Here is a 23,061-nt window from a genome sequence, read left to right on the forward strand (position 1 = left end):
ATAAACTTCTTATTTTTTGATATCTTCATGATGTAGGGCAGACTGGCTCGTACATGCATCCTCTACTGAAGCCATTTCTAATACAAAGTAGCGTATAGTTTTAACTTACATCTGTCAGTAGACTTCATATTGAAGCGCTAAAAACTACAACATGGCTGGCGGGAAGAAGACGCTGTCGAAGTGGTGCCACGTAAATAAGACCACCAACAATAAGGGGTATCCTGAAGAGACTATCAGAAAGCGCCTTGAAAACGGTCTGTAAAATTTTGACCAAATAACTACCATTCCATGTTATGTAGACCACAAGGAAGTGATTTAAATGTAGAAAAAACAATTATAATAAGACACCTTTTAAAGTTTAGAAAAATTATTGCGTTAGTTAAAGTTTCCGTCTCGTATTGTGCATAATAAACGGTTGTATTTTATCTTTGTGCTTTGACATCATCGCTTATTTTTTACAATTCCAACACTAAAGCACATGATACACTCTGGTCCTGTAATACACATTGACCTGGGAAAGTAGTCCAATCCTTGTCTTGCATCAATCCACAGTGCCAACAAAAAATGTACTAATATTTTAAATGTGCGGCCCTCATTGGAAAAGGTTTTGACACCCGTGTTGTACATGTGATGTCTTTTGTTATTTTGTTTTAAATACTGGAATACAGCTAATATCATATTTCCTTGTAACAAGATGGAAGTGGGGACTCAAAGAGACGTCACTAAATGCTCTTTTTAATACGCCGGCTGGCTTTTTTATCTGATCCAGACTAAGATTGCGGCTGCCGACTGACAAAAGACTGAGACACTTTGATAGGAACACAGTTTCAAATATTCCCGCTCATTGTGCTTGTGTGTGAAAGAGATTATTGGCTGTGTATCCTTCAAATCCAAAAGAAGCTGATTCAGACTCCTGCAGCATGTCGCAGCTCATCGTAATTAGTGGATGTCGTGAATTATCTGCTTCAAGAAGCCTTTCACAAGGCTGATAACAACTGAGTCCAAATTTCTGCTGTCAGTCAGCTGAATTGCCTCAGTTGATCTTTTCATCAGAATTTTCTAATTATTAGCAAGTAATTAAGGGCGAGCTGGGGGATTGTTGGTCTTAAACGGGAAATTATTTCAAACACAGAGTCAAGAAAATGTTGAGATACGGAAACAATGGCCTACTACAAAAGTAAAACAATGAACAATGTGGCGTAATGGTAAATGGGTTATACTTGTATAGCGCTTTTCTACCTTCAAGGTACTCAAAGCGCTTTGACACTATTTCCACATTCACCCATTCACACACACATTCACACACTGATGGCGGGAGCTGCCATGCAAGGCCCTAACCACAACCCATCAGGAGCAAGGGTGAACTGTCTTGCTCAAGGACACCACGGACGTGACTAGAATGACGGAAGCTGGGGATTGAACAGGAACCTTCAAGTTGCTGGCACGGCCGCTCTACCAACCAAGCCACGCCGTCCGTAATGGTGTGCCAACTTCGTGGTTTCGTACATACTTCGGTTTTGATGTCATAATTTGTCTAATTTTGGGTACAGTAAGGGAACAAAATGCTAAACATTAAACTATAGTACTTAGCTTTGACTGTGTGGGTACTTTTGGGGTACTCTGACTTCCTCCCATCTCCAAATACATGCATCTGGGAATAGGCTAATTGGCAGCGTTATGAAACAGCCTAATGCGCTTTGAGTACCTTGAAGGTAGAAAAGCGCTATACAAGTACAACCCATTTATTTATTTATTTATTTATAATGAGAGGAAACACAATTGCTGGCAAGGTGGTGCACCAATAACAACCTGAGGCTGAACACTACAAAGACCAAGGAGATGGTCATTATTTTAGGGGACCGAGAGGGGAACATGCTATAGTTGTAGTAAATGGAGCATGTGTGGCGACTGTGGCCTCCTTGAAGTTTCTGGGAGCTTACATCTCGAAGGACCTCACATGGACTGTTAACACTTCCGCACTGGTCTAAAGGGCAGGGCAGAGACGCCAACTTGAGAAGAAACTGCAGGTGTCTTTTTATGGGGCAACCAGCAGTGTGGTTTGCTGCTTGCTCTGCTGTAGACAGGTTTGCTGCCTGCTCTGCTGTAGACAGGAAGGACATTTCTCAATCTTGGTCAGCACTTGTTCAGCCTGCTGCCGTCAGGGGAGATATTTCAGTCAAACAAGAGCAGGACAAACAGAGTTGAAAACAGTTTTTTATCGTGGACCATTAGAATACTGAATCTGTCCCAATAGTTTACACTGTTTTTCATAGTTGTTTGTAATGGGATTTTGGGATTTTCAACATGTTATTGTTTATATTTTATTTCAGAGTAGACTCCTGTATTTTCGCTATGCTCTCATGTTTGATGACAACAAAGCGTTCTATTCTATTCTGTTGTAGGTGTCGTCAGCACATTTTGGAACTAAAAATGGGCATTCCAAAATGTGCTGATACTTGTTAGAAAACAAGCCTACAATCTTTTTTGTAATCCAAAGAGGTTCATTAGGTCTTCAAAAAATTATGTGATTTTGGTATTCTTATAGCCATTCTTAATGGTCTGGCTATAAGAATAACAAAATCACAGAATCACTTCTGTGTTGACTGTATTTTGGGGGAAATTTTAAGTTTAGACATAATTTTTAGGTCCAGAACTATGAATTAAGGGCCAATGTTGACAGTATTAAAGTAAAGGGGCCCTTTTTTAAACATTTTGTTTATTGGATTTTTGACATATACAGTTCAGAAATACAATTAAACATATGTCAAATGTTCTTTTTAATCTCCAACAAACAAGTAACCCACTAAAATCATATATAAAATAAAATAAAAAAGATAATAAAAAAGCAAAAAACAACATGCATCAGTCAAATAAGAAAAGGGCTTTTTAATATGCGGTTATTTTTTAGGTCCTCTTCTTATGTATTTTTCAACAATCCCAAGCAATAAATCAATCTGTATTATAATAAACAATATATGTATAGACAAATGAATAGTTTTTTCTTTTAAATTATACCATTATAAAGTTACCATACAATGCTGTATTCTAGCGAGTTGCACTCATTACGAGGGATGAAAACCACGTACCGGTATATTTTGGTACCTGTTCCTAATTTGGTTGGTCCAGCTGGACTGTTAAAGGGGAAGTGCACTTTTTTTTTTTTTTTTTGCCATATGAGAGACAAGAAGACAGAAGCTTTTTGTTTTTTTTTGCATTGTAATTTGCAAAAAAACTAAATCTTTCAGTCAACATATACTGTAGTTTGGCTTCAAGTTCCACACTTACAGCGTCAAGTCACGCCGACCTCACTCTCTCAGCTTCCGTCTGCTCCAGCGTTTCACACTCTCTTCTCTGGTCACTTCTATAACTAGTAGTTCATCCTCCGTATATTTAGCTTCAAAAAGACAAGGTTGTGAATCTTCATTTGTCCCAAAATAGTTGTCTTCATTGTCTGTTACTAAGTCTGCCATGATTCGAACTAGGACCGGGCGATATGGCCTTTCATTAATATCTCGATATTTTTAGGCCATGTCACGATACACGAAAAATATCTCAATATTTTGCCTTAGCCTTGAATTAAAACTTGATGCATATAATCACACAAGTATGATGCTTCTATGTGTCTACATTAAAACATTCTTGTTCATACTGCATTAATATATGCTAATTTTAAACTTTCATGCAGAGAGGGAATTCACAACTAAGTCAATTTACCAAAACTGTATTTGTTAAACAGTTATTAAGCAGTGGCACAAACATTCATGTAATTTGGCACAAACATTCATGTAATTTCCAAAACAGAAAGTGCAAGATTGTCAAAGACATTTTAAAACAAGCTATGAGTGCACTTTTGTGCATGATATCACTAAGATGACATATCAAAACAACACTAAATTAAAGTGCACTTTTTGTACAGAAAGCCACTACAATAGTTTAAAACAAATAAAGTGCACTTTTGTTCATGATGTCACACAAGATATTTCAATAACTGTCAAATAAAAATTAGCTGCATAATAAGAAACTCAAATAGTGTATGTCCTTCGCTACGTGGTAGGTTGCTACGGACGTTATCTCCTTCTGTTGTTGACTATTTTTTTCATACGGTGTTGATCTAGAAATAGTTGCATTTTGTGGGTGTGGCACCGAACGGAAAATGTTGACATGCGGAGTTTCAAGCACTCTTCATTCTCTAGCGGGTGACTTTTCAAATGATGCTACAAATTAGCAGTGCTGCTACTTTTTGTAGCAACACTTTTGCCGCATAGTTGTTCAACATCTTCCCACTTAAAGCCAAACCACTGCCAGACGATGAACCCTGTGCTGTTTTTCTTGGGAATGAATTCTTCCTTCATTTGTTACCAGATTCGCACCTTCTCTCTCTCTCTCTCTCTCGTATTACCACTCGCACCTCTCCGCTAGCATCACCTGCGACAGCTAACGTTACCCATGCCGCTACCTCTCTGCTCCGGGAGGGTGCATGCACGTTGCACGCGCGACAGTATGTGACGTATGTAAGAAGGTGCGCTTATTTTACGTCTCTGTGAGAAGGACAGATAAGAAAGAGTGAGAAAAGCCTGTAGTGTAATGCCCGCAGCTAAAAGCAACTGCGTGAGAACGTATACTCGAATATCACGATATAATCATTTTCGATATCGTACAGAGACAAACCTGTGATATATCGAGTATATTCGATATATATCGCCCAGCCCTAATTCGAACACACAGACGCGTTTTTTTCCGGAAGGAAGAACACACATTTTTTGCTGAAAGTCGGAAGTGCGCTGCCATGGAAACAAAAATAAAGGTGCAAAGTTACGGCAATGCTTGAAAATACTCAAGTATGGTAAATACTGTACATATTACATATTGTTATAAAAGTTACTAAATTATGTATATATATATATATATATATATATATATATATATATATATATATATATATATATATATATATATATATATATATATACATACATACATATACATACATACATACATACATACATATATATATAGTCAATGTTTCTGTGGTTTATCCGTTATACAGTGCTCAATACCGGGGTAGAGTGGAATATACGTTAGGTCAGAAAAAATCACAGAGGCCATATCTTCCTTACAAGCCTGTTTCAAGGAGCAGGGAAACCTGCGAAACAGGCTTGTAGGGATGCTATAGCCTCTGTGTTTTTTCCTGACCTAACGTATTATATATATATATATATATATATATATATATATATATATATATATATATATATATATAGATAGATAGCTTTGACGGCTACAATTGTGACTCTCATTAGCCGCATTTTGCGAGCGTTAACATCTTTAGAATCCTAAAAAAAAAAAGCTGTGTGTTCTTGTTTCTCATAATAATTATGAACAATAGGCGAAATTCCTAAAGAAATGCAGTTCCCCTTTAATATTCTGGACAAGTGATACGGCTATCTGACTTTTTTTTTATCGAGCTGAACGTCGTAATCATAACACGTTGTTACAGTGTTCAGCTGATATGCATAAATAAATCAGCTTGGGATAATCGCAAATAAGAAAAAGCACCACACAAAAGTTTGTAACACAAAAATATTTCCTCCTCCAAGTCAGGCATGCTAAAAGTTAGGTTAAATTCGAGTACTCCCCCTCCCCCTTGTATAATCCCTTTCCCCTTTGTTTTGGGCGGTCGCGTCAATCAAGTGGGGTTCAAATTCTGCACTAGGTAAGGGGGAAGGGCTAAATGCGAGAGCAGCACAGTCCTCTAAATGAAGTGAGCTCGAGGACCTCCCCAGGATATTCATTGTTGTATTTTTGTTGCGCTTGTTAAAACAATCAAGTTCCAGTATCCATCCATCCATTTTCTACCGCTTATTCCCTTTGGGGTCGCGGGGGGCGCTGGAGCCTATCTCAGCTACAATCGTTCCAGTATATTTTGCGAAAATAGCTGTAGCTATATTATTTGTTGTATCAATGTAGAAAGAATAAACAGCCCAGCCACATAAGCCACATTTTCATTTGTTTGTTTATTGTATGTTTTCACTACTCGTTACAACTAGCCAGCAATGCGTTTGAATCTACCGTGGGTTGTTGCTCCTGAACACCGCGTTGCTTGTTTTCTACCTCATCAGTAATGTAACATGAGATTCAAGATTCAAGATCGTTTATTGTCATATGCAAAGTTAAACAGACAGTTTGCCGTTCAATGAAAATCTTACTTCAACAAGTCACACGGTACTTAGCTAAAAATAAAAAATAAAAATAAAAATGTATATACAAGGCACAGTAAGTAACATAACATTATTGCACATTCTGATTGACAGTCAACAGTATAAATATGGAGGTGACATTTGGTCACAGCAGCAGTTAAAGTGTCTATAGTGATCAAAGGTGAATAGTGTCTACAGTGATGGTTCACAGTTTGGGGGTGGTCATGGTAGCTGTCTTTTGTTCAAAAAGACAAAAGTAAAACGGGGGGAGGGGGCTAGCATTCACAAGTTAGCATTCACAAGCCTGATGGCCTGTGGGTAGAAACTGTTTGTCAGTCTCATAGTCCTGGATTTCAGGCTCCTGTATCGTCTGCCTAATGGTAGGAGGCTGAAGAGACTGTGCTGGGGGTGTGTACTGTCCTTTATGATGTTGTGTGCTCTCCTGGTGGCCCTGGTAGAGTACATGTCCTGTAGTGAGGGGAAGGCTGCTCCTGATATGTATGTACTGAGCAGTTTTAATCACTCGCTGGAGTGCCTTCCAGTCCTTAGCAGTACAGTTTCCATACCAGACCGTGATTGAGCTGGTAAGGACACTCTCAACCGTACTTCTATAGAAGTTGCTGAGAATTTTGGGTGGCATGCCAAATTTTCTCAGCCTTCTTAGGAAGTACAGTCACTGCTGGGCTTTCTTTATTGTTTGTTGGGTGTTGTGATCCCAGGTGAGGTCCTCGCTGATGTGGGTCCCGAGGAATTTAAAGGTTTTCACCCTGTCCACCTTTGTCCCCCCTATGTACAGAGGTGTGTCGTGAGTACTCCTTCTCCGTGGGTCAATAATCATCTCCTTGGTCTTGTCCAGTGTTGGGTTAGTTACTGAAAACCAGTAACTAGTTACAGTTACTAGTTACTTTATTTCAAAAGTAACTCAGTTACTAACTCAGTTACTTACACCAAAAAGTAATGCGTTACTGTGAAAAGTAACTATTTAGTTACTTCTTCTACTTTTTGTTTTTAAAGCTCCCATTAATGCACTTTTAGCCTTCATTTCAGTACTGTTATTGCACTGGAGAATAATACAATCTGTTGATCAACTTGACATGCATTTGCATCACTGAACTCTGCTAAGCAATGTGCTCTACATACAACACACAAAGACAAAGATATGTTTCCAAGGGCCAATTTATTTCAGGCCAGAACAAATTGACAAAACTATTTTAAATAGCTGCAACATAACATACATAAGTAACAAACAGCATAATAACACTAACACTAACCACGTTAAACCCAGATTCCAAACTAACAAAGGTCTTAACTCATTCTCTTTCTATGCCACTTCAATATGGAATCCACTCCCAACAGGTGTAAAGTAAAGGGCATCTCTATCCTCCTTCAAAACCGCACTAAAAGAACATCTCCAGGCAACTACAACCTTAAACTAACACCCTCCCTTCCACATAATACCTCTTCGGATTGTAAATAATCAAATGAAGACATTTTTTCTTATACTTTCTAATCTCTCTCTCTGTGTCCACTACTTGCTATACATATCCTACCAAGTCAGACCTACACTGTTTTAATGTCCATTTCTCTGATGATGCAATTGTTGATGCTGATTGTTGATGACAGAAGTGTTGATACCAACCACACCTAACCCCCCCCCCCCCCCCCCCTCCTCCATATCCCACACCCCGGATTGTAAATAATTCAATGTATATACCCTGATGATTATCTTGTGTGATGACTGTATTATGATGTTAGTATATATTTGATAGTATATATCTGTATCATGAATCAGTGGACCCCGACTTAAGCAAGTTGAAAAACTTACTGGGGTGTTACCATTTAGTGGTCAATTGTACGGAATATGTACTGTACTGTGCAACATACTAATAAAAGTTTCAATCAATCAATCAATCAACAACATAGCTGTAAAGCTGGCTTCACCTAAGGAAGGCACACGTGACATACACAAAGCCTAACCAGGCAGATTTGAATTGTTGTTTTGGGCAGTAGACGGGATCTTTGATCCAAGACACAACTTACATTTAACTAAATTGTGCTCGACAAAAGAAAAGAAGGGAGAATATCTTATACTTGCCTCTCCCCGGGACAACCATTCTCTCAAATTTCTCCCGATTTCCAGCCGGACTTAAGGCACGCCCCTCCAGGTCCGTGCGGACCTGAGTGAGGACAGCCTGCCGTCACGTCCGCTTGGCCAACCAAAAAGTAACCACAGAACACTATACCGTATAGTCGTATAGTGTTCTGTGGTTACTTTTTTGTTGGCCAACAGTTATTATTGCGCACCCCCCTCCCCTCCCCTCCCCTCACCTCCCCACACCCGCACACACACACAGAGAGCGCAGAGGAAGAATCAGAAGCACGTCTCTGCTTCGCTGCCATAAAACACGATCAGATCCTCAGTTTCTAGCCGATACTACATAAAAAATAACGTAAAATAACGCAGTAACGCATCATGTAGTAACGGTAACTGAGTTACTTAATATAAAAAATAACGCGTTAGATTACTAGTTACCGCCGAAACTAACGGCGTTACAGTAACGCGTTACTTTGTAACGCGTTAGTCCCAACACTCGTCTTGTCTGTGTTCAAGGAGAGATTATTATCCTGACACCAGGCCACCAGTTCCGCTACCTCCCTTCTGTATGCTGCCTCAGCTCCCCCGGTGATCAGTCCGACGACCGTAGTATCATCTGCAAACTTGATGATACTGGTGTTGTTCTGGGAGGCCACACAGTCGTGTGTGAAGAGGGTGTACAATAGGGGGCTCAGCACGCAGCCTTGGGGGATCCCTATGCTTAGAACCTTTGTGCCTGATGTCTGGTTGCCGATTCTGACTGACTGGGGCCGGTTTGTGAGAAAGTTCAGGACCTAGTCACAGAGAGCCGGTGTCAGACCAACAGTGAGGAGTTTAGCAGTGAGTTTTTGTGGGATGACTGTGTTAAAAGCAGAGCTGTAGTCGATGAATAATAGCCTGGCATAGGTGTCCTTGCCCTCTAAGTGGGTGAGGGTGGTGTGGATGACGGTGTTGACTGCATCCTCAGTGGACCGGTTCTGCCGGTAGGCAAACTGTAGAGGGTCCAGTATGTCTGGGATGGTCTTCTTGATGTGTGACATGACTATCCTCTCGAAGCACTTCATCACTATTGGGGTGAGTGCAACAGAGTGATAGTCATTCAGACAGGTCACAGTGTTTTTCTTTGGCAGGGGCACGATGGTGGTGGTCTTGAAGCAGGTGGGTACAACAGCTTGTGCTAGTGACAAGTTGTATATGTCAGCAAGTACGTCAGCCAGCTCTGATGAACACACCCTGAAGGCCTGGCCAGGGATGTTGTCTGGGATGTTGTTCCCCTGCCTTCCGTGGGTTTGTTCTCCTCAGAACTGTACGTACCTCCGCTGTTGTCACAGTGAGTGGTGGGTCCTGCGTGCGTTCCGTGGTCAGAACCCCTCTCTGTTTGTTGGCGTTGAGGACCTCGAAGCGGGCGTAAAACTCAGTCAGCTCATCTGGCAGTGAGCGTTGGCTGTTTGTGACCCCCCTGCTCCCCTGCTTGTAGTCTGTGATGTATTGCAGGCCTTGCCACATGCGCCGGGAATCTGCGGTGGAGTAGAATCCCTCCAGCTTTTGTCTGTATTGTCCCTTGGCCTCGCTGATGGATTTACGTAGGTCACATCTGGCCTTCTTGTAGTCCTCAGCGTTGTCTGAGACAAATGCAGTGGAGCGTTATGCCCGATGCATGTTTGTGAAGAATCTGTACGTTACCTTCACCTTTTGCCATGGATCTGCAGGGCAGATGGACCATTTGACCATTTGACGCCCCAGATGAAAGTGAACTCTCCTTCCCCAGCCCTCCAGAAAAGTTTACCCCCCATCTCCAGAGAAAAGTCTATATACAGCATTAGACAATTAGTAATTATTTATTTTACATGTAAAGACAAAAAAAGCAAACTGGAAAAAAATATAAACCATTTAAATAATTTCCCTGAGAATGAAATAATAACTTAACACCTACAAATGTGCAAATAGCAAATTGCATGGATGGAAAATTGGAGGAATACATAAGCCACATTGTCTTAATTTTCTCTCCACTCACTAAATGTCTGTGGAAGTATTGGTGATGGAGACTTCTTCCATCATCTCTTTTAGGGAATGTGAAGTCTGAGTTTACCTCATACGATCCTCAGCTAACTAATTCCGTTCTTACTGTATTGATCAAATGGTGTTTTCAGTCAGCAGGATAGATTCACAAGCATCTGTTGAAGCTGAGGATGTGTCTTCAGGTTGTTGGATTGTAACATTGAGTCTACTGCTACTGCTTCATTATCCTGAAAGAAAATTAAACACACACACACAAAACAACTTTGAAATATATACAGTATGTTGATGTATGAAACTTTGAAATTATGATGATTTTAGTTCAATTACAAGACCAACATTTTCAATGTTAACTCTATGTTGAGTTTTCACTATGCCCTGTTAATATAATGAGTATTTATAATGATATACTGTAATTAGATATCAAAGTATATAAGTAAAGTACACCTACTATACATGAGTATAATATATGTACAGAAATATATGTACAGTATAACTTCTTACTTCCTATTCCAGTAATAGTTATACTAACTATACTTATCTATTGCTAAAAAGTCCATATAACTGCATTGAAAGTGAGTTAATGAGCATTCAAGCTAATATCCATGATTGATATCCATTATTTTCTCTTGCAGCGTGATATTATTAGTAATAACATACATTTAAACACTCATTTTACTGCAGCCAATGTAAGACAATTATTTCAGATGAATAGGCCAGGATATCTAGAGAGTATTTAAAAATTATTCCGACAAAAATGTGTCTGATATTGATTTATATGTATTACCATAGAACATATATGTTGTACACTTTGTAATTGACAATTTGTAACAGACTAGAGTCTGTTACAAATAACACACATGTTCAGTCTGTTTCTCAGCAGCAAATTTGCTATTGCTGCTTGCTGTCTGAATAGATGCTGTAGTGTAAAACACAAAATGGCACAAATGTCTTCTCTGCACACATTGTAACCCCACAGTACTTCTTCTACATTCAAATTGTATTTATTGATGGCTAAAACATAGATAATGGGAAAAGATTGCCCTGCAATCATATTCCAAAACTGAAAAACGTACTTGTTTCTTCACGGTGAAGTGCCACCTTCTCCTCTGTAGCAGCCTCTCCATGTGCCTGTCGTGACTGTAAATATGTTCTAATTGCATCACATCGCAAATAGCATCCAAACAATAGCTTGGAACCCACTTTTTTTAGTGTGTTGAAGGTGCGCCCATGGAATATGCTGTAACTGACTGCAATTGTGCCCTGGAATGTTCCAAACGCAAGCAAATGCATATTACAATACATTTTTTATACAGAGGAGATATGCTAGTAATATATATCTAACTAAAGCATTTGACACACTTAATCATGATATTTTCATCAGAAAAATAAAAACACTGGAACGGGATGGCATCAGAGGGCTGGTCTTGAACTGAGTAAGAAGCTAAACAGGAAGCAATATGTGAAATTAGGCGAACACATGTCTACAGCGCTAAATGTGGCGTATCACAGGGAGCAATATTGGGACCAAAATAGTTCAATCTCTATATAAACGAAATTTGTACATTTACAAAGTAATAGGTTTTTTTTTCAACACTGTATTTTCACACTACATTTTAAAACACAGAATTTTGAAACAAAAATTCAGATCCAACAAATTAAGAAATCAGTGTAAAAAAATGCTTTTGTAGTAAAGACACAATTTTACCTCTTTACTAAAAATAATTCCTCTTGAAAAAAACAGGGTTTCACAGGGCACTTGCCACTTAGATAGGATTATCTCGTTGCGAATATGTTGCTACAGGTACTGGCAACGAAATGTATCTAAATAATGGGGACCACATAAATTGCATTATTACCGGTAGCTTTATTTTAACAAAAAAATTATATGATACATTAAACATACATTTGTTTTTGCAATCAAAGAACATAGTAAACAAACAACTTATTTTTAGTAGTTAGTAAGCAAACATGTTACAATTTGTGATATTGTGTCATATTACATTTTATTATTTTGTCAAAAAAAATATGAGGGACAAGCAGTAGAAAATAGATGGATTGTTATTTCTATTTTTATCATTTGCCTTTTAATATCTGGTTAGTTTCTGTTTTAACATGCTCCATATACACTTCTGTTAAAATGTAAGAGGCACTTATTCTTCTTTTGTTTGGCTACTGCATATGTTTTGGGTGATATCACAAATTTGGGTATCGATGTGAATGTTGTCTGTCTATCAGTGTTGGCCCTGCGATGAGGTGGCGACTTGTCCAGGGTGTACCCCGCCTTCCGCCCGATTGTAGCTGAGATAGGCTCCAGCGCCCCCCGCGACCCCAAAAGGGAATAAGCGGTAGAAAATGGATGGATCCGAAACCAAGTTCTTACAGGGTCATACATTGATCATATTTAGAGTCCTCGTGTGTACAGGGATCTCCTGGATTTATAAACATAATAAATAATAAAAAAAGGGAAAAAAAATGTTGATAATAAAAAATCTAGATGTAATCTTTTTGTATTGACTAGATACGGCGCTTGTACTTGATGTCGTTTCAATCGATATCTGTGGAGACCCACCCTTTTGTTTACATTCAGGAGCACTAGCTTGCTGTTAGCGTTTACTGCGAGCTATTGTATCCTCCTACGGTGTGTAGTAAAGCATGTTTAGCAAATTCCTTGTCCTGCAAGGATGGTATTTGTAAGAAGCATAGTTTGTTGCTATAGAAGCAATGATTAGTGATTTAGAAGTAGCTAAAACACTACGGAGAGGCGTTAGCTGCTAGCTAGCTATTAGCTAGCTATATTTTTACAACACTACTTGCAGAGCAGCGCTTTAGTGTTTATAGCTCCACCTTTAGCGTTAGGTTTAAAGCCAAAATACGTCCATTCTCTCTCTTTTGTCTTCACACTACAGACTATAAAGGCTCAAGTGCCAGGCATGTAGCGATAAAAGAGTAGCCCATGTACACTGACAAAATCCAAGCACACTTAGCAGTCCAAAAAGTAATTTCCAAAGATCCAGCCCTGTTAAGTGGACATAAATAGCAGCATGATTGGCAACCAGGAGCAGTTGAGTCTAGAATGCCAATCAGAGACAGATGAAGGAGCCTCCGCTCATGTCAGAGGTGCAGTGACATGAAATAGAAACCAAAATAATAGCGCTGGACAGGAAAAGACTCAGAACACAGGAAGTTTATAACAAAACCAAAATAAGGTATGAATTGCCGTGACAGGTTATGACACTTCAACCAACAATAAACTTTACTTTACTACGAATAAAACACTCTTCAAATTCTTACTGTTGTATTTGTTATGTATACAGGAGGGAGTTGTGACGGCACAGAACCACAAGGGGGCAATATTGCTCTATGTATTTGTTATATGTATATATAAACAATATAATATAATAAATAATGAACAATATCTTTAATTCAACAACAAAGGAATGGAGTGTGACAAAACCCAAAGGGGTGTACTATGTGTAGGAATTAATTGCTGAGTGTTTACCAGAAGTGATGAGTGAGAGGCGGAAGATCAGGGGGATGTCCGTGAGGCAAGCAGCAAGTCGGGGGCTAAATGGTGTGAAGAAGGTCTGTGTCCAAGCAGGTGGTCGAGATCCAACAGACAGTCAGAGAAGCAAAGGAAACGCGGGTTTGAGACGAGACGCACAGCTCGAAAACAGGAACGGGGATCTGCTGCAGGAACGCCACATAGCACGGCAATGAAACACGGAGGGGAAAACAGAGCGAGAGCAGGATTGCATGAAGCATGTATAAGGCTTACTGTACGGGGAATGGATGGTTAAGTTCCGGCAAGGATCCTTGGGTCCACTGGTCCATATATAGCTCGCCCTCATCAGTCCCAGGTGTGTTGATTGTTGATCGCCCACAGCCTTGCCGGCATGTGGGTGGTAAAAAGGCCTCAGTGATCACCTTTAATATGTTAATGGCCATGTTATTGCTTAATGGAAGACATCTGAAGTGGCTTGTTAGTGGAACATTCACACATTTAATACAGCCAGTGGCTGACTGGGTCCTTCGTATCCTCTATTCCTTTCCTGGAAGGGTGAGCGTGAGGAAAAGTTCAATACAAAATGATGCATGGAGTATAAGTAAATGTAAGCCAAATAGGGCCTATGAAATGTTGGACATGACATAGCAATCTTCAAAGTGTGCAAATGCCCGTGATATGGAAACATTTAACGGTTTCCTATTTGTAGACTACTTGATGACCCAAATTCAGCCACCATGTTAGTTGCCCGTTAGCAAAAATTATTACACATCAGTCTCATCACGTCAAAGATGGAAAACAAAACCAATTAAAATAACCTCTTCCAGTTTTGCCAAGAAGAGAAGTCAAACATGCAGACACAATTACGCCAGAAGCTTGCGGTCAGATACAAAAGAAAACATCTGGTCGGATTGGATGAAACTTGCTGAGGGATATTAACCCAAATATTAGCGGCGGTTAATGTTCCCCCTAATTTTTCAATTTACATTTTTGTTTTATTTCATTCCTTCAATGTCAAAACGAAGAAAAACAAACAATCAACATAATATTACAATAAATCATGAATGAATAGAACACTTATTACAGCAATATTTATATATTAATAACACACACATTTCATATGTAGAAAAAAACTTGAACACAATAAATTACTCTAAATAAAATATTTTCATCATCATGATGTTTTATCTTTTTTAAATACAGAAAGAGATTTACTTTGTTTTGTTCCCTAAACTTACACCTGAAATGTTTCTTTCCATTGTTGCTGTTCTAAATCTCAATTTAATCTTTAATTTAAGATCTTACTTCCAATGATATTATAATTACTTTCTCTTGTAACAAATCTTTTTTGAATGTTGTTTGGTACAATTTTTGTATGTGCTCTGTACATGATTTTTAAGATATTATATTTCAATACATTTAACTGTTTGAATATTGGGTTTGTGGGTTCCCTGTAAGCATTTCCAGTAATGATTCTAATAGCTCTCTTTTGTAAAAGAAAGATTGGATTTAAGTATGTATTACAGACACTACTCCATACTTCAATACAGCATATCAGATATCAATTTGTATAACTCACAATCAGTGAGTTATACAAAATATACAATGCCTTTTGATTGAGCAATTCCTTCACTTTGAATAAAATAGCAATAACTTTAGATATTTTAACATTTGTATAATCTATATGATAGATTTTCATCAATCATAACACTCAAAATACTTAACCTCTTGTGTCCTTCAACATACATCCACACATTTCCTACTGCGCACCACTTTAATGGATCAACTTTAAATTTTGTAAGTGTTTTCATACATGCAAACTTTACTAAATCAGGCCCAAAGTTCCTGTGTACAAGTATCTTCATTAGTGGAAGACTAGAGGACAAGGAATAGCTAAAAATGCCACACTCCATGCCATAAAAGTAAAACTAACAGCTAAGTTACAACTCTTCAATGTAAACAAGGGCAGGCGAAAATATATATAAATATAAGTATTCGTCTATGGACAATACTACAGCAATTAGATGACCATTTTTTATCATCACAAATTATTTTTTTGTCCTTATTGTTATTGTTTTCAAACTCAGGAAATAAGAGCCAAAAGTAGTTTTTGCTTTTGTTTAGTTACTTTGGTATTGCTTTGACTGTATTATACATTTTGTATGTAATATAAGGCAATAAGGAAATAATTTAAATATCAAAAATGTAATAATGCAATGATTTTGAAAATTTCAAGTAACAGTATCAGCATTGGTATGGCCAATACTGCCCCCACAGTAACGTTGTAATCGATCGATATCCTTTTGTAGCATTACCAAAACTAATGTAAAGTATCCAAACAACTGGAAAATACGTGTGAATTACATTTGAACAAAAGTGTAGAGAGAACCATGTTACAACAGAAAGTTACCAACTATTAACAGTAAATTAGCTGGTAGATTAAGAATGATTTTGATAAAATATTACAACAGAAAATTACGCAATATAATATACGTAAGCTACTATTAACAGTAAATTAGCTGGTAGATTAAGAATGATTTTGATAAAATATTACAACAGAAAATTACGCAATAATATACGTAAGCAGCTAAATTAGGAGCCTTTGGAACCCATTTTGAATTAGTTATTTTATTGTTTATATGCCAAATAATATATTGTGAACCAGATCATAGTGTAACAACATGGCAGTTACAGATTATGTGTGGTGTTGGCAACCCTCGCAGATCATCTGTGGGAGTGCAAAGGTGAAGCGTTAAATAATTTGCATTTGCACCTTCATTTGTTGCTAGGGAGAGTCTGTGGGGCTCAATCTTAACTGCATACAATGTTAAAACTGTGCCAAAATCATTACAAACCACACTGTGCGTGCGCTCAGTTTGCTTACATACTACATTACAGGATGTTGCCACAACTATTTTTTGTATTTGAATAATAAGCAGTAATTTAATTAATATGGGAACCAAATCGTACATGCTGTTATTAATAACACATTATTTGGTTTGGTTTGGTATAAGTTTATTTAGAACATGTTTACAATTACAAGGGATACATCATATAACTTAAATGTTTACATGTGTCTTTGCAACATGTTCGAAAATGAGTAGGAAGAAGCCACAACTATATAATCTAATAAAATGTTTTTGTAAAGGTTTGTACATAAATAATTTATTGATTTCCAATTCATGAGAATAGTTTTCTTGGCGATGCCTAAAGCGTTGATAAGGAGGTGTGTTTTGTTTTTATCAAAATCAGTTGCGGAGAGATCACCCAACAGACAGAGTGAGGGGGAGATGGGAATAGGAATCTCTAAGGCTAATGACAGGTTCTCGCACACTCCACGCCAGAAGTTATTCACCCGCGCACAGGACCACATTGAGTGTAAGTAGTTATCTATTTCATTATCTGAGCAGTGTACACAAATGTTGGAGTCAGCTTAACCCATTTTATACATTCTTAGACCGGTGTAATGTATTCTGTAAAGTATTTTGAGCTGAATCAGCTGCAAATTTGAATTCTTAATCAGGCGAGAAGTATTGAGGCATATTTGTTTCCAGAAATCTGGGTCACAACTTGTGGATATGTCTTAGTGCCATTTGGAAGTTGGGATACCTATTGTGTTATCTATTCTTGATAATAAAGCATATAATTTGGATAAAGCTTTGGGGGCAGATATTTTGAAGAATTTAACGGTAGAGGGATTACTTTCCCATGTTGTTTTGTTGATTAGGCGCTGATTACAGATTTGTTTTGTATATATTCTAGGAATTTGTTAGGATTTATTGCATACTGTGTTATGAAACTTTTAAAAGACATACAAATGTTTCCATTGATGATATCCCCAAGGCATCTGACTCCCTTATCATACCATGTTGGAAAGTTCAATGGTTTCTTGTTAAGCAGAAAATCAGGATTATTCCAAATAAGCGTAAATTTGCAGGAAGTGAGCGGGGACCCAGTTATTTTCAAAAATTTCCACCAAGCTGTTAAGGTAGTGCCTATATTAATACTTTTAAGCAGTTGTGTTTTCTGAGAATGTGGCTTATAAAGAGCAAGTTAGAAATTGGGATCTCCTGGCTGAGTGATTGTTCAATATCTAACCATAAATCACCTAATAAATTGGGATTGATCCAGTTTATATGTATTGTAGTTTATTTGCAAGGAAGTAATTGGAAACATTTGGGAGTTCTAGACCCCCATATTCCTTGTTTTTTTTTAAATGTTTTAAGGCTGATTCGTGCTGGTTTACTTTTCCAAATAAACTGATTGATGTGTGAGTCTAGTGATTTAAACCAAATTTGACAAGGTTTGGTGGGAATCATTGAAAAGAGATAACTAACCCTAGGCGAGAAAATATTTTCACAGTAGAAATCCTTCCCATAAGTGAGATGGGCAGTGTCTTCCAATGCGCCAGATCATCCTCAATCGATTTTAAGATTGGAAAGAAATTCAAGCGATTCAGATCTGACAATGTGGAGAAAATATTGATACCCAGGTATTTAATGATCGCTTTGTGCAGTGGAATCGATGAGGTGCTCTGAAAGTCAAAATTAATAGGTAACACAGTAGATTTGGACCAGTTGATGGAGTAATCTGAAATAGAACTGAATTGATCAATGAGTGAGATTGTGTTTCGAAGAGAAGAATGTGGATTTTGTAGGAAAAGTAATACATCATCAGCGTAAAGGCTTATTTCATGATGAACGGTTGCAGTACGGATGCCTTTAATATGTGCATGCTGTTGAATTGCGGTTGCAAGAGTTTAAATAAATATCGCAAAAGTGGAAAACCTTGCCTAGTGCTCCTCATAAAATGAAACCTTGGAGACATTTGGCTGTTGGTTCTAAATGAAGCTCTAAGGGAACTATATAGGACCTCAATCCATGAGATCCAAATGAGTCTCCAAATCCAAATTTATGTAGAGTAGCTAGAAGAAAATTCCACTTCATTCTGTCAAACGCTTTTTCAGCATCTAATATAAGTAAGTAAGTACATTTTATTTTACTGTTCACAGATAAAATCGCAAAGCGCTGTACAAAACAATAGGTGAAGTAAAACAACAGTTACATTAAAACAACAGAGGCAACATCATAAAAGGGATACAAAGTGGATTAAAAATTATAGTTAAAAGGTGCATTAACGAAAAGCTTTACGAAAAAGACAAGTTTTCAAATGTTTCTTAAAAGTGTCAACACAGTCAAGATCACAAAGGGACAGGTGCAAGTTGTTCCAGAGTCTGGGAGCTATAGCGTGGAATGCCAGGTCTCCACGGGTTTTAAAATGAGTTTTTCGGATCTTTAGAAGACCCCGGCCTGAAGACCGGAGGCTGCGCCCTGAAGAGTAGGAGCATAACAAATCAGTGATGTACTGAGGGGCCCCACCATGCAACGCACGGAAAATCAGGACTAAAATCTTCAGATCAATGCGGAATTTTAATGGAAGCCAATAGAGACTGGATAAAATGGGGGTGGTATGGGCTGTTCTGGGTGCACCGGTCAAAAATGTGGCGGCTGTATTTTGTTCAGTCTGAAGTCTGTTTAGCGTTGACTTGTTGAAAAGAGTGAAGAGAGAATTCCAATAGTCAATATGAGATGAAATGCATGCGTGAATGATCATTTCGAGATCCAATTTTGACAGCAAATTTCTCACTTTAGAAATATTTCTGAGGTGATAAAAACTGTTTTTGGTCAGTTGACAGCAGTGACCCTCCAACGACATGGACTGATCAAACACAACCCCAAGGTTTCTGAGGCTGCTTTTAACAGATGCACCCAGAGCACTAAGGGAGTTCTTGATCAGGGGGCTCTTTTTATCGGGAACAATTATCAGAGTTTTTGTTTTGTTCGAATTTATCTGGAGGAAAATTGAGGACAACCAGTTTTTGATACAGGATACACATTCCAAGAACTCAGACAAAAAGTGAAAATCTGAATCATTGAAGGAGCAGTTGAATATTATATGCATAGAAATGATAAGAAACATTTTAGACACTACTGATCAACCTTCCAAGCGGCATCAGATACAACAAAAATAAAACAGGCCCCAGAACAGAACCCTAGGCCACACAACAGGACAGGTTGGACACATTGGACATTACATCATTAAAAGCAACATTAAAAGTTATTCCATTTATATAAGAAGTAAACCACCCGAGAACAGCACCAGAAAACCCCATCTCAGATTTGAGGCGATCTATCAGTATACTGTGATCCACAGTATCAAAGGCAGATGTAAAGTCGAGTAAAACCAAAACTGTATAGCGACCATAGTCAGCGGTCATCATCACGTCACTGGAAATGTTCAAAAGAGCAGTTTCGGTGGAGTGAAATAACCTAAAGCCAGATTGGTATTTATCATAAATATCATGCTGTTCCAAAAATTAGGTTAGCTGCTTAGCTACCACTTTTTTTTAATGATTTTTGACATGAAGGGAAGTTTTGATATGGGCCGGTAATTTATAGGCTCCACCGGATCAAGATTAGGTTTTTTAAGAATGGGATTTACCACAGCATGTTTAAAAAAGCTGGGGATCTAGCCAGACCATACTTGCCAACCTTTAGACCTCCGAATTTGGGAGATGGGGAGGAGATGTTCTCCCGAAATGTGTTTGTCATTCTTGTTTGGTGTGGGTTCACAGTGTGGCGCATATTTGCAACAGTGTTAGAGTTGTTTATACGGCCACCCTCAGTGTGACCTGTATGGCTGTTGATCAAGTATGCGTTGCATTCATTTATGTGTGTATACAAGCTGCATATGTTATGTGACTGGGCAGGCACGCTGATGTACGGAGGAAAAGCGGACGTGACCACTGGTTGTAGAGGACGCTAAAGGCAGTGCCTTTGAGGCCTGCTCCCAATATTGTTGTCCGGGTGAAAATCGGGAGAAATTCGGGAGAATGGTTGCCCCGGGAGATTTCCGGGAGGGGCACTGAAATTTGGGAGTCTCCCGGGAAAATCGGGAGGGTTGGCAAGTATGAGCCAGACTGAAGTGAAAGGTTTATCAATTTTACCACCCGAGGACCAACAACATCAAAAACATTTAAGAACAGTGGAGTAGGAACAATGTCCACAGGGCTCGACGTGGGTTTCATCTTGCCCACTAAAACCTGAACATCCTGTAGGCTGACAGGAGTAAAGGAAGACCATGGTGAGCACACAGGGGCTGGTGTAGTGCACAAACTATCCAAGGGAGGACTAATATTGGCCCTTATGTCTTGCAGTTTGTTCACAAAAAAGTTCAAAAATCTATTACAGTCATCCTGCATATTGTTGTACCTCCATCTCCTGAGTAGATGGAGGTACAACAATATTTTCAATAGTGTCAAATAGGACTTAATGGTTGTTCTTATTATGCAAAACAAGATTTGAAAAGAAAGCAAAGCAAGCACGTTTCATCATTTCATTTAGCTCCATTATCATTTCTTTAAAATGAAGTCTATGAGCCTCTAATTTTGTGGCTTTCGACAAACGTTCCCCTTTCCGACAGCTTCTCCTAAAGCTGGAAATGGCTTCATTCATCCATGGACAAAGTTTTTTTACAACAGAGCCTAGAGTGTTTTTAGCTGGTGCTCCTGTGTACAAAACAGTCAGACAATGATGATTGAAGTTAGTCATAAATGTATCAACATCATCACAGCTCACACAAGTTGTTGGGTCAAAAAGAACAGAAAACCCACTGATTGCAGAGTCATTTAAAATGCGTGTCTATTTGCTCACTTTGGAAGTCGACTGAGTCAGTGAGAACGACAGATTAAAAACAATACAATAGTGGTCGCTTATTTGAAGGTCTTCAATACTTAATTGGTCAATTTTTACTCCAAAAGAAAAGACCAAATCTAAAGTACGACCTTTTGTGTGAGTAAGACTCGACACATGCTGTAAAAAGTGGAATGAGTCCATAAGAGATACCAGCTCGGCTACCAAGGGACAAGAGGAGTTATCAACATGGAGATTGAAATCACCAAAAATTAATACACTCTCCGTAAATTCGTCCGTAAATAAACGAGCAGGACAAGGCGGTCGGTAAAATGAAAACACAGTAAAAAGAGTGTTCGTTTCCAACCTTGCACCTCTGAAGCTCGAATGAGTTGTACAGGTTTGTGTCCATCAGTCTGCAGCAGAAAGAGTCCCAATAAACAAAGGCCAACCCGCCGCCGAGTAAGTCCCAAGCAAATGACAGTCCGGAGGACACAGCTCTTTAAGAAAAAATAACTTGTTCTCCGGTTGCCAAGTTTCCGCGAGGCACATAAAATCCAACTTGTGGGACATGAATAGGTTGTTCAGGAGATGTGTTTTGTTAGCTATCGACCTAGCATTTTGCAGGCACAAACGTGGAGTTGTTTCCCCGCAAGCTCGTGGAGAGTTGCGGCACAGCGGACGGAGGCATCCGTGGTCCACGGCGTGATGCTGTCTGTGCAGCGACCAGCGGTAGATGACGTAGGCGGGTGGCGTGACGTGCAGGGGTCACGGGCTGGATCCACCGCAATCCATGTGTTTCCGGGTATCCTATGACACAGTATGTTACTGCATGCATCAGCTGCAAAATTAGGAGCCTTTGTAACCTGTTTGTACACAGAGACATGGTTTGCACACAGAGGCACATTTGACTCGATCTAAAAGTTTATGAATCGAAAAGTTCGCAAATAGACGGGTTCTAAATCCAGGTTTCACTGTAATACATTTTTTTGTGGTCTCCTTTATTATCAAAAAGTATTGAAAAACATTTTGGTATCGGTCCCAAAATATTGGTATAGGGGCAACCCTATGGTATGCAAAAGTGAGGTATGTCAAGTCTTTATTATAATTTTGATGATGATGGCTAACACATTTTGAAACCCCACATTTTCTGAGATTTTCAATATGAGCTTTTCATAAACTGTAAGCCACAATCTTCAAAATTGTAACCAATAAAGGCTTGACGTAGCTCACTTTGCATGTAAAAAGTTCAAATCATGTGTTACCAAATGTTACATTATTGTGTAATTTTCACAGGATTTATTTTGTTAAATTCTATAGAAGAATATTTATTTATTACATTTATCTTTAAAAAATTACCTTTTTTCCTTCTATGGTATGTGACCTCCGTGTAGGCTATGTACCCGTTTGCTTACCTACTACTAAAACAGAAGTGTTTACTGTTATTTAATGCCAAAATTGTTTATTCACTGCAATAAGAAACACATTTTCAATGTATCATAAGAGTTTCTGTTAAAATAAAGCTAATACAGTGGAACCTTGATTTACAGTATTCGT

At 38.5% G+C, this 23,061-nt stretch overlaps 1 protein-coding gene across 5 annotated transcripts in view; it reads left to right on the forward strand.

Moving 5' to 3' along the window:
* Nucleotides 1–23,061, forward strand: part of mbd2 (methyl-CpG binding domain protein 2) — a 94,782-nt gene that overhangs the window by 64,298 nt on the left and 7,423 nt on the right. The window contains exon 7 of one of the 5 annotated variants that reach the window (XR_009817431.1): nt 17,066–17,191. The exons of the other annotated variants lie outside the window; for them this stretch is intronic. The gene's annotated coding sequence lies outside the window, so the exon portion shown is untranslated. The remainder of the gene's footprint in view (nt 1–17,065; nt 17,192–23,061) is intronic. 5 annotated transcript variants of the gene reach the window in all.

This window comes from Nerophis lumbriciformis, linkage group LG20 (assembly GCF_033978685.3).
Source record: "Nerophis lumbriciformis linkage group LG20, RoL_Nlum_v2.1, whole genome shotgun sequence".
NCBI lineage: Eukaryota > Metazoa > Chordata > Actinopteri > Syngnathiformes > Syngnathidae > Nerophis > Nerophis lumbriciformis.